Consider the following 11,949-nt stretch of genomic DNA (forward strand, 5'->3'; position numbering starts at 1 on the left):
GGTGTGATGTGCAAAACAAGAAGCTGCAAATCAGCATAGTACATGCGAACATATGTATTTGTGTAGCTGCTGGCACTGTTATTGTTAGCATGGAAAAATTCAAAAATAAAACCTTTTAAAAATTTATGTTGTGGGTTTTTTGTATTCTGTCTACATTTTACCTTCTTGGTCTATTTCTAAACATGTGTCCCCATTCTGATCCCTTGGTAGGGTAGGGTATTGTGCTCAAATACAATGTGGCCAGGGGATGCAGGTGAGCCAAGTGCATCATGAGAAACAGGTGAGAGGTCCACATCTGCTCTCACTGCTTAAGAGCTTTAAAGCTATGGGCATGATTGTTCAAACTCATTCTCTGCTGTTCCAGAAGACAGGACTAGAACCAGAGCATGGAGATTGCATGGAAGCAGATTTCAGCTGAAAGTTAGGAGAACCTTCTAAACAGGAAGAGCCATTTGGCAGTGGAACAGGCTCCTTGGGAGGTGGTGGGCTACTTATATTTGGGTTTTCAAAAGAGCATAAACCTCCCAGGGTCCCTCACCACAACATTTCTTGATGTCCTGTGCACTGTGCCCTCCTTCCATCCATCTGGTCTTCAGAACAAGGAAACCCAAAAGCTTCTTGCCCTTTGTTTTATTTTACTTATATATTTAAAATATTTTGAGACCACCATTCATACAATTTTCAAGGTGGTTTACAACGTGCTTTTGCAGAATAACCAGAATCTCTTCTAATTTGCTTGGTCGTTTTAGAATAATAATTTATTTGTTGCTGTTGTTGTTGTTGTTGTTGCGATTAATAGAATAGTAATAGTTTTGAAAGTGCCATGAGATTCTTCTGTGAACTAAGTGAAAATACTAGTCAGAAAATATAGGGTTGTCTTTCCAACTTTATTATGGGTTATGCTTTTCTAAAGAATGATGTCCAGACTAACTATTTTTGGAAGATCAGACACTTCTGAGGGAGCATTGCGCAGATTAGAGGAGAGCAAGAAAATCATAAACAGAATAAAATCCAGCAGAAAGCTGCTTCTGCTGTTTTAAACCCTTGTTCAACATATGGGCTGAAACCCAACCATGTCAGCTTGAAAGGAAAGCTCTTTCATAGTTCATGAGGGACTATGCATTTAAAATGAGTTGGGGAGCTTCTAAGCAGGACAGTTGAAAGTATTGAAATATTTAGTTAATGTCTCTGGCCTGTGAAGAAATGGCTCCGTGTTGTATTGATGCGGATTTTAAAAATATTTGCTTGAGGGTGAAATTCTTGCACTCATTATTTCTTGTGCTCTGGTGGAATATTCTGCAGTCTTTATATGTGTTTCACAAAGTTGCTGGAAGGCCAGCAACATTCCATTATGCTTGTGATTATCACCGCACTACCCCCAGCAATCTAAAGACAAATTTCATTCTGTGATCGCCCCCACCCCCCGGTGGCTCTTCAGATGTTGCTGGTCTCCCTACTCCCATCAGCCAAATGTAGCATGGTCAATGGTCTGGGACGATGGGAGCTGTAGAAGTCCAGCAACATCTGGAAGCAGGCAGATTTCCCACCAATCTCTTAGCCTCGTGTCAAAGGTCATGGTGCAGATCCTCAGTGCCAAGAATAGGCACAACTCTAAAAACAATAGATTGAATTCAATGGACATCTACCGTATTTTCCGCTCCATAGGACACACTTTTTCCCCTCCAAAAATGAAGGGGAAATGTGTGTGCGTCCTATGGTGCGAATGCAGGCTTTCGCTGAAGCCTGGAGAGCGAGAGGCATCGGTGCGCACCGACCCCTCTCGCTCTCCAGGCTTCAGGAAGCTATCCGCAAGCCTTGCAAGCCCGGCGGGAGTTCCCGCAAGCTCACGAGGCTTGCGGGCAGCAGCCTGCAGCCTGCAGCCCCAGCGAGTGTCCACAAGCCTTGCGCGCCTGGCGGGAGGTCCCGCCGAGCGCACAAGGCTTGGGGCGGCAGCCTGTTGCCCGAAGCACGGGGAGCCCTCCGGAGGGCTCCCCGTGCTTCGGGCAAGTGTCTGCAAGCCTTGCGCGCCCGGCAGGAGCTCCCACGAGGCAGGCGAGCGAGGCTTGGGGCGGCAGCCTGCCGCTCGAAGCACGGGAGCCCTCCAGAGGGCTCCCCGTACTTCGGGCGAGTGTCTGCAAGCCTCGCGCGCCCGGCGGTAGGTCCCGCCAGGCGTGTGAGGCTTGGGGCGGCAGCCTGTTGCCCGAAGCACAGGGAGCCCTCTGGAGGGCTCCCCGTGCTTCGGGCAAGTGTCTGCAAGCCTTGCGCGCCCGGCAGGAGGTCCCGCCAGGCGCGCGAGGCTTGGGGCGGCAGCCTGCCGCCCGAAGCACGCGGAGCCCTCCAGAGGGCTCCCCGTACTTCGGGCGAGTGTCTGCAAGCCTTGCGCGCCCGGCAGGAGGTCCCGCCAGGCGCGCGAGGCTTGGGGCGGCAGAAGGGTCTCCTTCTGTTCCTTCTCCAGGTTTGCTGAAGGGCGATGCCCCTTCTCCCTCTCTGCGCAGCACCTCTCCTGTGAAGGAGGGGCACTGGGCAGAGAGAGAGAAGGCGCAGTGCTCCTTCAGCGACACGTCTGTCCTGGCTTCTGCTTTAGCCCTGCGCAGCCTCTTTGGGCAGGGGGAGCCTTCATCCCGCTGCCCTGAAGAGGCTTGGCGCGGTTACCCCAGAAGCCAGAACAGCCACACGGTATCCCAGAAGCCAGATCCCTCTTGCTGTTCTGGCTTCTGGGGTTCAGAATAATTTTTTCTTGTTTTCCGCCTCCCAAAACTAGGTGCGCCCTATCATCCGGTGCGCCCTATGGTGCGAAAAATACGGTACTAGGGAGGAAGCCACAATGCACTTAGGAGAGGCTTGACAACCATATGTCAGGAGTGCTCTGATGGTGTTTCCTGCTTGGCAGGGGGTTGGACTCGATGGCCCTTGTGGTCTCTTCCAACTCTATGATTCTATGATTCTAGGAGACATAACTTCTAAATAGTCCTGCATGGGCTCAGTCAAAGTCCTGAATAGTAGAAACATGACAGTATTTTGGTCTTCACTTGATCCGTGCTGATTACATCAATAGCTTAGAAACTCTAAAAAAGGACAGCTGCCATTTGTTTATGCAACACAAAGATTCTCTCAAATAAAAGGAAATGCTTTGCTTTTTCAAGTGTCCCATTCAGCAGAAAACTCCATTTTTCATTTTGTGAAATCTATTTGAAAACAAAACAAATTGCTATCCATATTGAGCTGACAAGGAAGCAGCTTGAATAATAGACATTTCAGGCAAAAAGGGCAAACATTTCAGTGTTTTCTTCTCAAGGGCATAAAGAAATACTCTTAGAAAGTAGAGGGTTTATTTTTTTTAAATGACATTTCAAATGCTGTGAAGGACTAATTGCATTATTGCCTGACCCTGTGAAGTTTGCCTAAAAGTTTCCACAGAGCAAAAGGCTCACAAGCGATCATTTGCAGCACAATCCTATGACTGTTAACTCAAAGCTACTCTTCAATGAGTTGAATGGGGCTTACATAAGTGCATACAGAATTGCATCCATAACATCCTAACACTTCAACAAGAGATGGGTTGATGTGTCATGTACAGGCCTGGCAATAGTGATTGGCCAAGACCCCCCAGGGGTTCACAAAGACCCCTCACCAGCCTGGCCTGGCCAGACTATCACTTGCCACTCTCCCCGCTAGCTCCCTGGGCAGCTATTTTAGTGGTTGGGAAGTGGTGGTGCTGTTTCTGAATAGGAGCTCTGCTCTGCTCTGCTCTGCTCTGCTCTGTCAGTTTGTGAGGGGTTATTGGATGGGTAGTCCTGATTTTAAAGCAGGAGGGTGGATTGTAGCACCTTCTCTTCCTCCTAGCACTGTAATTCTAAGGTGTATTCACCAAATCACATTCAACAAATCATATGGCGGTGTCCTGAGACTGGGCCACTTCAGTCAACTGGTGGAGGTGCATGATGTTTCTAAATCCTGCCCCTTTATTATTTGTGAAAGAACATTCCCTGAATGTAGGAAACTATGTATATGAAGGGAACTAACATAGCCAGGACTTTTCTTCCCAGTTTATTTATTTTGCACATAAAAAAGCTATTATAGGTTTGTCTGTTTTTTTTCTTTTTTAATGATGGAGCTTAAACAAATTTAATGTTTCTCTTTATATATATATATAATATTTATTAAAGTTTCAACAATTACAGAAAGAAAACATAAACATAAAGCCCATTAAACAAAAACAAAAAACGCAAAAAAATGCATCAGATCTCCTCGTTACCATTCTTTCATTAGCTTATTTCCTTGACCTCCTCACACCTCCCTTTTTTGTATTCTAGGTCTATTATCTATTTCAGCAAATCCTTTCCCTCTTTTAAAATTTCTGTCCTGTAAATTGTCTTAATATAATGTAACTTTACTTTTCCTCCTTTCACCAATTAACAGTCAGTTATTCCCAAATCCTTTATATCCTTCCTGCTAAAATCATATAATATTGTTCCAACATCCTTCTAACAGATATTAATTTTACAGTGTTTCTGTAAATAGTCTTTAAATTTCCTCCAATCTTCCTCCACCGACTCCAAATTTAATGTTTCTCTGTTTCTCCTGCAACCTGAAATGGGGCAGTCCAGAATAAACTCCTTTATGTGCATTTGATGGGCATAAAATATATTATCGCTGAAACAGTAACTGGCAATATAATATATATTTTTACACACTCAGTGAAGCAAAGAGCAAGCTGAATTCTATATAAACTGTAAAAGATATCTGAAGTGTGTATAGGTCAGCACCTCAACCAGGGTAGATCGGTGAAAGTCCACAGAAGTCAATGAACGTAACAACTACTTGATGTAAATTAGTGGCACTCCACTGAGAGCAGGAGGAGCTACGCTGATTTATCTGTGCAGAAGATCTAGTGCTTTTAACCTGGAAATATTTCATTTTAAAAAAACACTCAGAATGCCATTATTGGGCAAACTATGCAGCACTGCAGAGCCATAGGGCATCAGCACGTATAATTAAAGGGAACAAGAAAACACGTATTAAGCATATTCCATTGGGTGCCAGTAGCTTCAAACTGTCTGAACAGAACCCAAGAAATTAATCTGGCAATTCTTTTTTTCACAACAGGCCTGCCACAGACTTTAATTTACGTAGATTAGCAGCATGTTCTTGGAAGACAAAGGCATTACAATTTCATTGCCTGGGAACCTCGTTATTAGAATCAAATATTTTCCTTCAAATGTTAATCAAATAGAACATCCATGCATCATGACCCTGAAAGCTTTTCAAAGCTAAGGCAGGGAAGCCTGATGTTGGATCTGCATCCTTTGCTGTTATAGTACAAACAAACAAAGATCCCTACTAGTGTCACAAAACCATTGACTGGGGTCCCTGGAGGTCTTATCCAAAGTCTCTGCAAGTGGTGCAGAATACCTAAGAGGCAGGGCAAGGGAGAATCCAAGGAGGAGAAACCACACACTTTTCCTGGCCACATAAATATGGAAAGAGGGCATGGGTGTCTGAAGGAATTTATCCAGGGGTGTGGTGAAGAGGAGAAGAATACTTCAAATAAACAAACACAACGAGCATCAGAGAACAAGTCTACCATTTCCAGTAGATCAGGTGACACAGCAGTGGCGAGACTTTCAGAAGTCTGGCTCCTGCAAAGTAGGACTACCCTTCCGCTGGTTCTCAGTGGGTAGACCAGCTGCACATCTATGGTTAGACCCAAAGCCCAATCATCTTCTCAGTCACTGCTGAAATCCCCATCTTCCCCCTGGCTCACTTCATCAGCTCCAGCCCATAGTTAATTGCACCACTACTACAATAAACTGCACAGCTACCTCTTCACTGCATCTCCCTAAAATAACGCATTGGATATCAACACTGGACTACACTTCAGGGCTGCCAGACACTACTCTAACTCCCCACCTCACCGTCACCCCAGCAAAATGGGTACTATGACAACAATGGGTTACTTTGCAGGGCAGACATAACTCACAATCTCTCAACCTTGCCCTCTGCATTGTGGATATAAATATGATGGGTTTTATCCGCATTGGCTTTAGCAGGGTATTTATTTTTTTAACAACACAGGGGTCACTTTTTTCTTTGTTTTTGGTATGAAATGAGATTTGAATTAGAAAGATTACGAACTCCTGTCTTTGTTGTGGCCTTTTGTTTTGGGAGAGGCGTCCTCCTGCCTAGTCACACAGGCAGCACCACAAAATCCCTGGGTATCTAAATTGTTTTCTGTGGGGCATCAACCACTTCTCCTCCACCAGGGAAGACGAACTGAAAAGGCTTTAGATTTGTTGACTTAAAGGCAGCAGAAAGTGGGAGCAGACTACTATCAGAGTAAGATTCTTGCACACCTGGAGATTAATTTTGATATATTTGCACGTCTGACAGTCAAACTAGATATGACATTTGCCACATAGTGTGGTGATGTGTAGTCTTTTTTTTTCCAAATAGCTGGTGTGGGCAGGCCATGACGCAGAGGGGAGGGGAGGAGTAGGGGCTTTAATCCTTTCTTATCTTCAGAAACAATAGGATCTTTCTTCCAATTTCAAACAGGACATATGAAGGACCAATTCCATTTAGGACCACAGCAATGGGAAAGAATGCAAGGCCCTTGTCACTTGTCCGTGGCACCAGGTTGTTTTTTTTTTGGGGGGGGGGTCCTTTTAGAATTGTTTGTGTGTTTGTGTGTCAGTCTTCTTTATTCTCCTAGCAAATCAGCGTGAACTTCATCAATAGAACATTTCCTTTCTTCACTGCCTTTCCACCACATGGCAAATCTTCTGTGCTTTTTGTTCCCTCTTCCTCCTTGCAGGCCTTTCCTCACCTGGCCTGGGAGGGACGGTGGAGCCCTGACTAACTCCAGCTACAAAAGAGGAGGTTGCCGAACAGATTCTTGGGCTGGGGTATTGCTTAACGGGGATTGTTACTGGGGGGTTTTGTTGCTGTAATTGATGTTGACTGTTTGTATCTTTATTTTTAGATCTTATTATGATTTATTTGGAAATTGATGTGTTTTGCTTATTGTTGATGACAACCTTTGTAATTATGTAAACCTTGAGTTTTAGCTATGGAAAGGTGGCATATAAATAAAATGATGTGATTATCTCTGTCCCAAATCCCATTTACTCTGGATGTGTGAAGCTGCCCTTATACCAAATATGACTCTTGGTCAATGATCTACTCCATCTAGCTCTCCAATGCTTCAGACAGAGACATTGCTACCAGTGAACTTTTTACCCAGAGACACCGGAGATAGAACCCGGGACTTCATGCAACAAAGCATGCACTCTAGCTGGGGCCCGCCCAAGTCATTTTGGCACCCAAAGCAGACCCCAAAATGGTGCCTCCTCCCCACCAGGTAAGAAGGGATGAGGGGAAATCTACATCAGGAACAAGAGGGGAAGAAACACTGGGATCTGTTGCCCCAGTGAACCCTGCAGCCTGGGATAGTGGCTTCAGCTTGCCTCATGGGTGGGCTGGCCCTGGATCTAGCTCTGAGCTGTGGCCATGTATACGCACAATAAGGGCTAGCCTACAACCATTTTCAGTGGCCTAAGACCTGCTTGTGTGGCCTAAAAGGTGGGGGGAGTAGGGAAGGAAACTTCTGTATAGCTATTCTGCTTGGTGAGCTGAAGACTCACCATAGGTGACCAGGTGATAAACTACATAGTGTCCAAGGACTTATGTAGAGCAACCGCATATTAAAAATAAGCAAAAATAACAGCGCTCACGTGTGGAGGTGCTATACTCTTTCCTCAGTGCAAGTGCAAACACACTTGTGTGAAGGAGGAAGCCCCTCCTTTTTCTTACTGGTCCTCCACACCAGAATCGCTGGCTCAGGGTTGAAAGAACAAAAAGACATTTTAGAATCGAACAGCCTCAAACCTTCATGCTTTGTTTTTCCTGAGAAGCAAAGAACCAGGGTGGGGGAAATGGGTTAAGGAATATTCCACAATCTGCTAAATGGTGATTACAGGGAGAGTGGAAATCTATACTAGCAAGGCAGAAAACGTTAGCTCTTTCTTCTAATATATCTGAAAGGCAATTATACATGTCATGTCAAATCTCCTTTTCACAGAGTGCTCCACAGTTTAACGGCACAGCTGGCGACTAAATCTACCCTCTCTTCTATAGAAAAGCCCTTTGCTCTGTGGAGGCAGATGGTTTGGGAAGACACCCCTATTCACATCCCAGACATTTGGGCTGCTGTACCCAATGCAAATCTAGCCTGTGTGTCTGCGAATTCTGATCTGACCACATGATAGGTTTGCTGCCTATGAGACTGCCACTGTCTTCTCTACAGCAGAGAAGGAAGAAAAGGAAACAAAGAACTGCAGAGAGCAGAGAAAGTTAAAGGCAAGAGTTTGTCTCCATAAGCACAGGGACGGAGCATAGGTCACTTGTTTGGCCCCAGGATTGCAAGTGGGTGACTAAGGCTGTGTTGATGAGCTGTGGCTCATATGCATGTTTTAGCTACAGATAATTTCAGCAGGCATTGGGTGGCTGGATCAGCACAAGAAGCATTTCTATTATGCACTTAATTATGTGCCATTTGATTTTGTGGTTTTAAAATATCACTGATCCAAATGCTACGGTCCATTTATGCAAACCAATCCTGAACAGCGTCACCCCACTGGAAACAGACACCAGCAAATAAATTATTGCCCAGGCTTCAACCCTACAGTGGCTCAGAAAAGCGATAGCAGGCCCTGTTGCTGCTATTTTACATCAGGCAAGGGTGACGCCCGTTTAAGAAGAGCAACAGTGTGCAGAAATGTCAGCACCCGCTTCACAGAATGCTCTCTCAGCACATTCTCTATGGCTTCTGGAGCCAGGTTGCCAGAATAACACCTTCAGTTAAAGGAGACCAGAGAGCAGCTACAGAAAACCCGATAGTCCTGCAGCTGAAACCTAGCTCCTCTTTTCGCTGGGTAGGCTCAGTACAGAAGTCTAGACACAACAAGAAGTCCAAATTGGCACAGGTGGAAAAAGAGGTCCTGTCACAGATGGTGCGTGTGGGAAACTGGATATAGAAATAAAAGGGGGTGCTTATAACTTGTATGAAATGACAGTCATGGGGGTGGGGGGTGCCTACTGAGAAAGAATGAAGGCATGCAGTTTACACAAATAAAATAAATGTTCTCAGAACAAAAACAAACAACCTTTGTATACAATAAGCAAGAACCACTTCCTTAAAGAGAGAGAGATGACTACACACAATGTCTACAATGTCCTTAAGGAATTGCACTTCTAAGAGGTCATGAGAATTCTAGATGGAAGGCGAGAGGCAGGAGGGACCCTGCACCCTTTGCTGAGTTCCAGAATGGAGGAAACGGTTCTGGCTACCCACAAAGGCACACTCCCTCCTTTCCCAAAACCTCCACAAAAACAGCCTTCATTTAAATGCTTAGGGTGTGAACAGCAACCCAAACCTGTATGCAAGTGAGTCAGTGTGTCTTTATTTGGGAGATTTTTTTTTTCCACCCCTGAAACACAAAAGGCTGCGCCAGACAACCGGCCTGGCAGAGGGTTTCTGTGCCATTTACCTGCGGCAGTTCAAGCATGGAACGTTTTTTGCATACTGTTTCGCTCACTTCAAAAGGCTTTGTTCTCCACTGCCTTGCTGCAGTTACAAGCCCACTGTCTAAGGCGTCTCTTTTCCAATAGCTAATTATATTAATACTGAACTCCCCCAAAAAGGGGGGTAGGGAATGCAGATGGACATATATTTGCTCCTTCTGTGATGCATCCCCATTTCTGCCCTCCTTGTTGGTCTTCTAGCCTTGCAGATTTGTTCACTGGAGCTTAAGAGTAGAGTTACAGTCTTAAGGGCTTTTGTGTCTGAATGGGGCTTGCCAAAAGGGATGCTCCATATCCAGGAATGAAGGAACAAAACAAAGCTTTGCCTCATTTCTCAGGCTCCCCCAGCTGCAGGGCTGCTGATGAGGAATTTACTGAAAGTCTGCTCACCTCCTTCCACCCCTCCCAATATTCTTGAAATTTCCATCCTTAAACAAAAGAAGGTGAGGAAGTTAAATAAGGTATCACATGACCACACCTCATGGGTGTTGGGAGGGGTGGCAGGGAAGCAATTTTAAAAAGAAAGATAGATGTTTCTTTTTAAGTCACTGGTGAAAACTCGCCTTGGTGGAGATGCAACACCTTCACAAACCTGCTCCATCCCATAAATATTAAACAGCTTTAAGCTTCTGGCTCCTGTCCTCTAACTGCATCTCTTCTTCTTCCCTACCTTTTTCTATTTGCACTTAGACACACACAACCACCTCCATCCTCAAAACACAAAGCATTTCCACCTCCTTCTAGGGAGGGAAAGAAACCAACCCCTTGGCTTAGCTCAGACCCCTTGGCTATTACCCCTGCCTCCCTGTCTTCAACCAACTCCAAGTTATCCAGCAAAGCTTAATGGCACACGTGCAGGCTTTTCATACTATTGCCGGAAAGGAAGCTGGATGCAAGCCCACCAGCAAACAGGTCCACTGCCTACAGCAGTTCCCCACAGCTGTTTCTGACATTTGACTTTGTCATACTCCTGAGAGTCTGTCCAAGGGCAACCTTAGTACACTATGGGAAAAGGGTAAATGAACCACAGCTGGGATTGCTTCTGTTATCCTCCCCCCCTCTCTTTTTGTGATGGCTCTCTACTTCGACCTGTTATTGTTGTTATTGTTATTGTTATTTTTCTGTTCTCCTTTATCATTCCTAATTCATTTGTAACTGACAATCAATAAAATGCCGGGGGGGGGGGGGGACGAGCTCTCCGGCACCTGCTCAACTCCTCTCTGCAGGTAGGCAAGTGCGAAGGATGGGTCCTGCAGCCAAGCAGGGTCCAAATAGGGCAGACAGACAGACAGGCGAAAAACAACCCCCTAGCCCTCGTCTGGCTTTCTTCCAGGCGAGAGTGAGGTGCCAGGATTTGGAGCTGCGCAGGTGCGCCCGGAGGAAGAATGCATCTGTGAAAAGCACGCAGACCTTACCTGCTGCTGCTGCCTCCGATCCTGCAGCTCGCAGAAGAGAGGAGCCCCCGAGCCCAGCCGCCAAGGAGCTGCTGTCTCTCTCTCTCTCTCCCTGCCTGCCTGCCTGTCTGCGCGCCTCCGCCCGCGCCGGGGACCCGCCCCTTCCCACGTGCCTCCGTGCAGGCGCCTGAAGGGGCCGCTCCCGCAGCTGCTGCAGCCTCTTTCGCCCAGCCGAAAAGTGGACTGGGGGTGGGGTCCTGGAGGGGCAGGAAGAGGGGGTGCACGCGTCTGGGCACAGGAGGTTTCGGCTAAACAGCGGCGAGGGGGGGGGAGCACGAGGTTGATTGGGCTTGATGATATTGGTCCAGTCCTCTAACTGCATCTCTTCTTCTTCCCTACCTTTTTCTGTTTGCACCTAGACAAATGATGATTGATGATGATGAGATGCTAAGAAGAATAAGGAAGAATAAGGGGAAAGTGGGAAAGGGGGTGGTCCCCCCCCCCGCCACTCGTCCCTAACCCTCCATTTAATTGTTCGTTTATTTGCCCTTTGCCCGAAGATCCCAGGGAGGTGTGCAACATTAAAAACATAATTTGGATAGCACAATAATAAAATAAAATAGAAACAGAAAGAAATATTGCTTTAAAAGGCAATAGATTGCTTAATGGCAGAAGACCTGGGTAAAGAGGACTGTTTTTGCCTGGCACTGAAAAACATTGGATCATAGGTTTGGAAGGGGCGACAAGGGTCATCTAGTCCAACCCCTTCAATGGAGCTATCCACACTCAACATGTTAAAAAGGTCAAGGCGCCTTTGTGGATTGCATTAGGTGAATTAACTGGAGTGATGGTTTCTATAGAGGATCCTGCTTTAAGTTAAGTAGCTGACTAAAATAACCAGTATTTAGACAGCATTTCTGAGAATTCAAAGCACTTTGTATATGTTGTCATGTTGTTCTCCTTCTAACACAAC

The 11,949-nt window shown here is 45.9% G+C and overlaps 1 protein-coding gene across 35 annotated transcripts in view; it reads right to left on the reverse strand.

Annotated features, from left to right (window-relative positions):
- Nucleotides 1-11,112, reverse strand: part of MAP2 (microtubule associated protein 2) — a 323,285-nt gene extending 312,173 nt beyond the window's left edge. For 25 of the 35 annotated variants that reach the window (XM_079975430.1, XM_079975463.1, XM_079975460.1 and 22 more), the window contains exon 1: nt 10,998-11,112. The gene's annotated coding sequence lies outside the window, so the exon portion shown is untranslated. The remainder of the gene's footprint in view (nt 1-10,997) is intronic. The other 10 variants (XM_079975450.1, XM_079975448.1, XM_079975459.1 and 7 more) reach the window with 4 other exon arrangements.
- Between the last annotated feature and the right edge of the window lie 837 nt (nt 11,113-11,949).

The sequence above is a fragment of the Podarcis cretensis genome (genome assembly GCF_951804945.1).
Source record: "Podarcis cretensis genome assembly, chromosome: 1".
Lineage (NCBI taxonomy): Eukaryota > Metazoa > Chordata > Lepidosauria > Squamata > Lacertidae > Podarcis > Podarcis cretensis.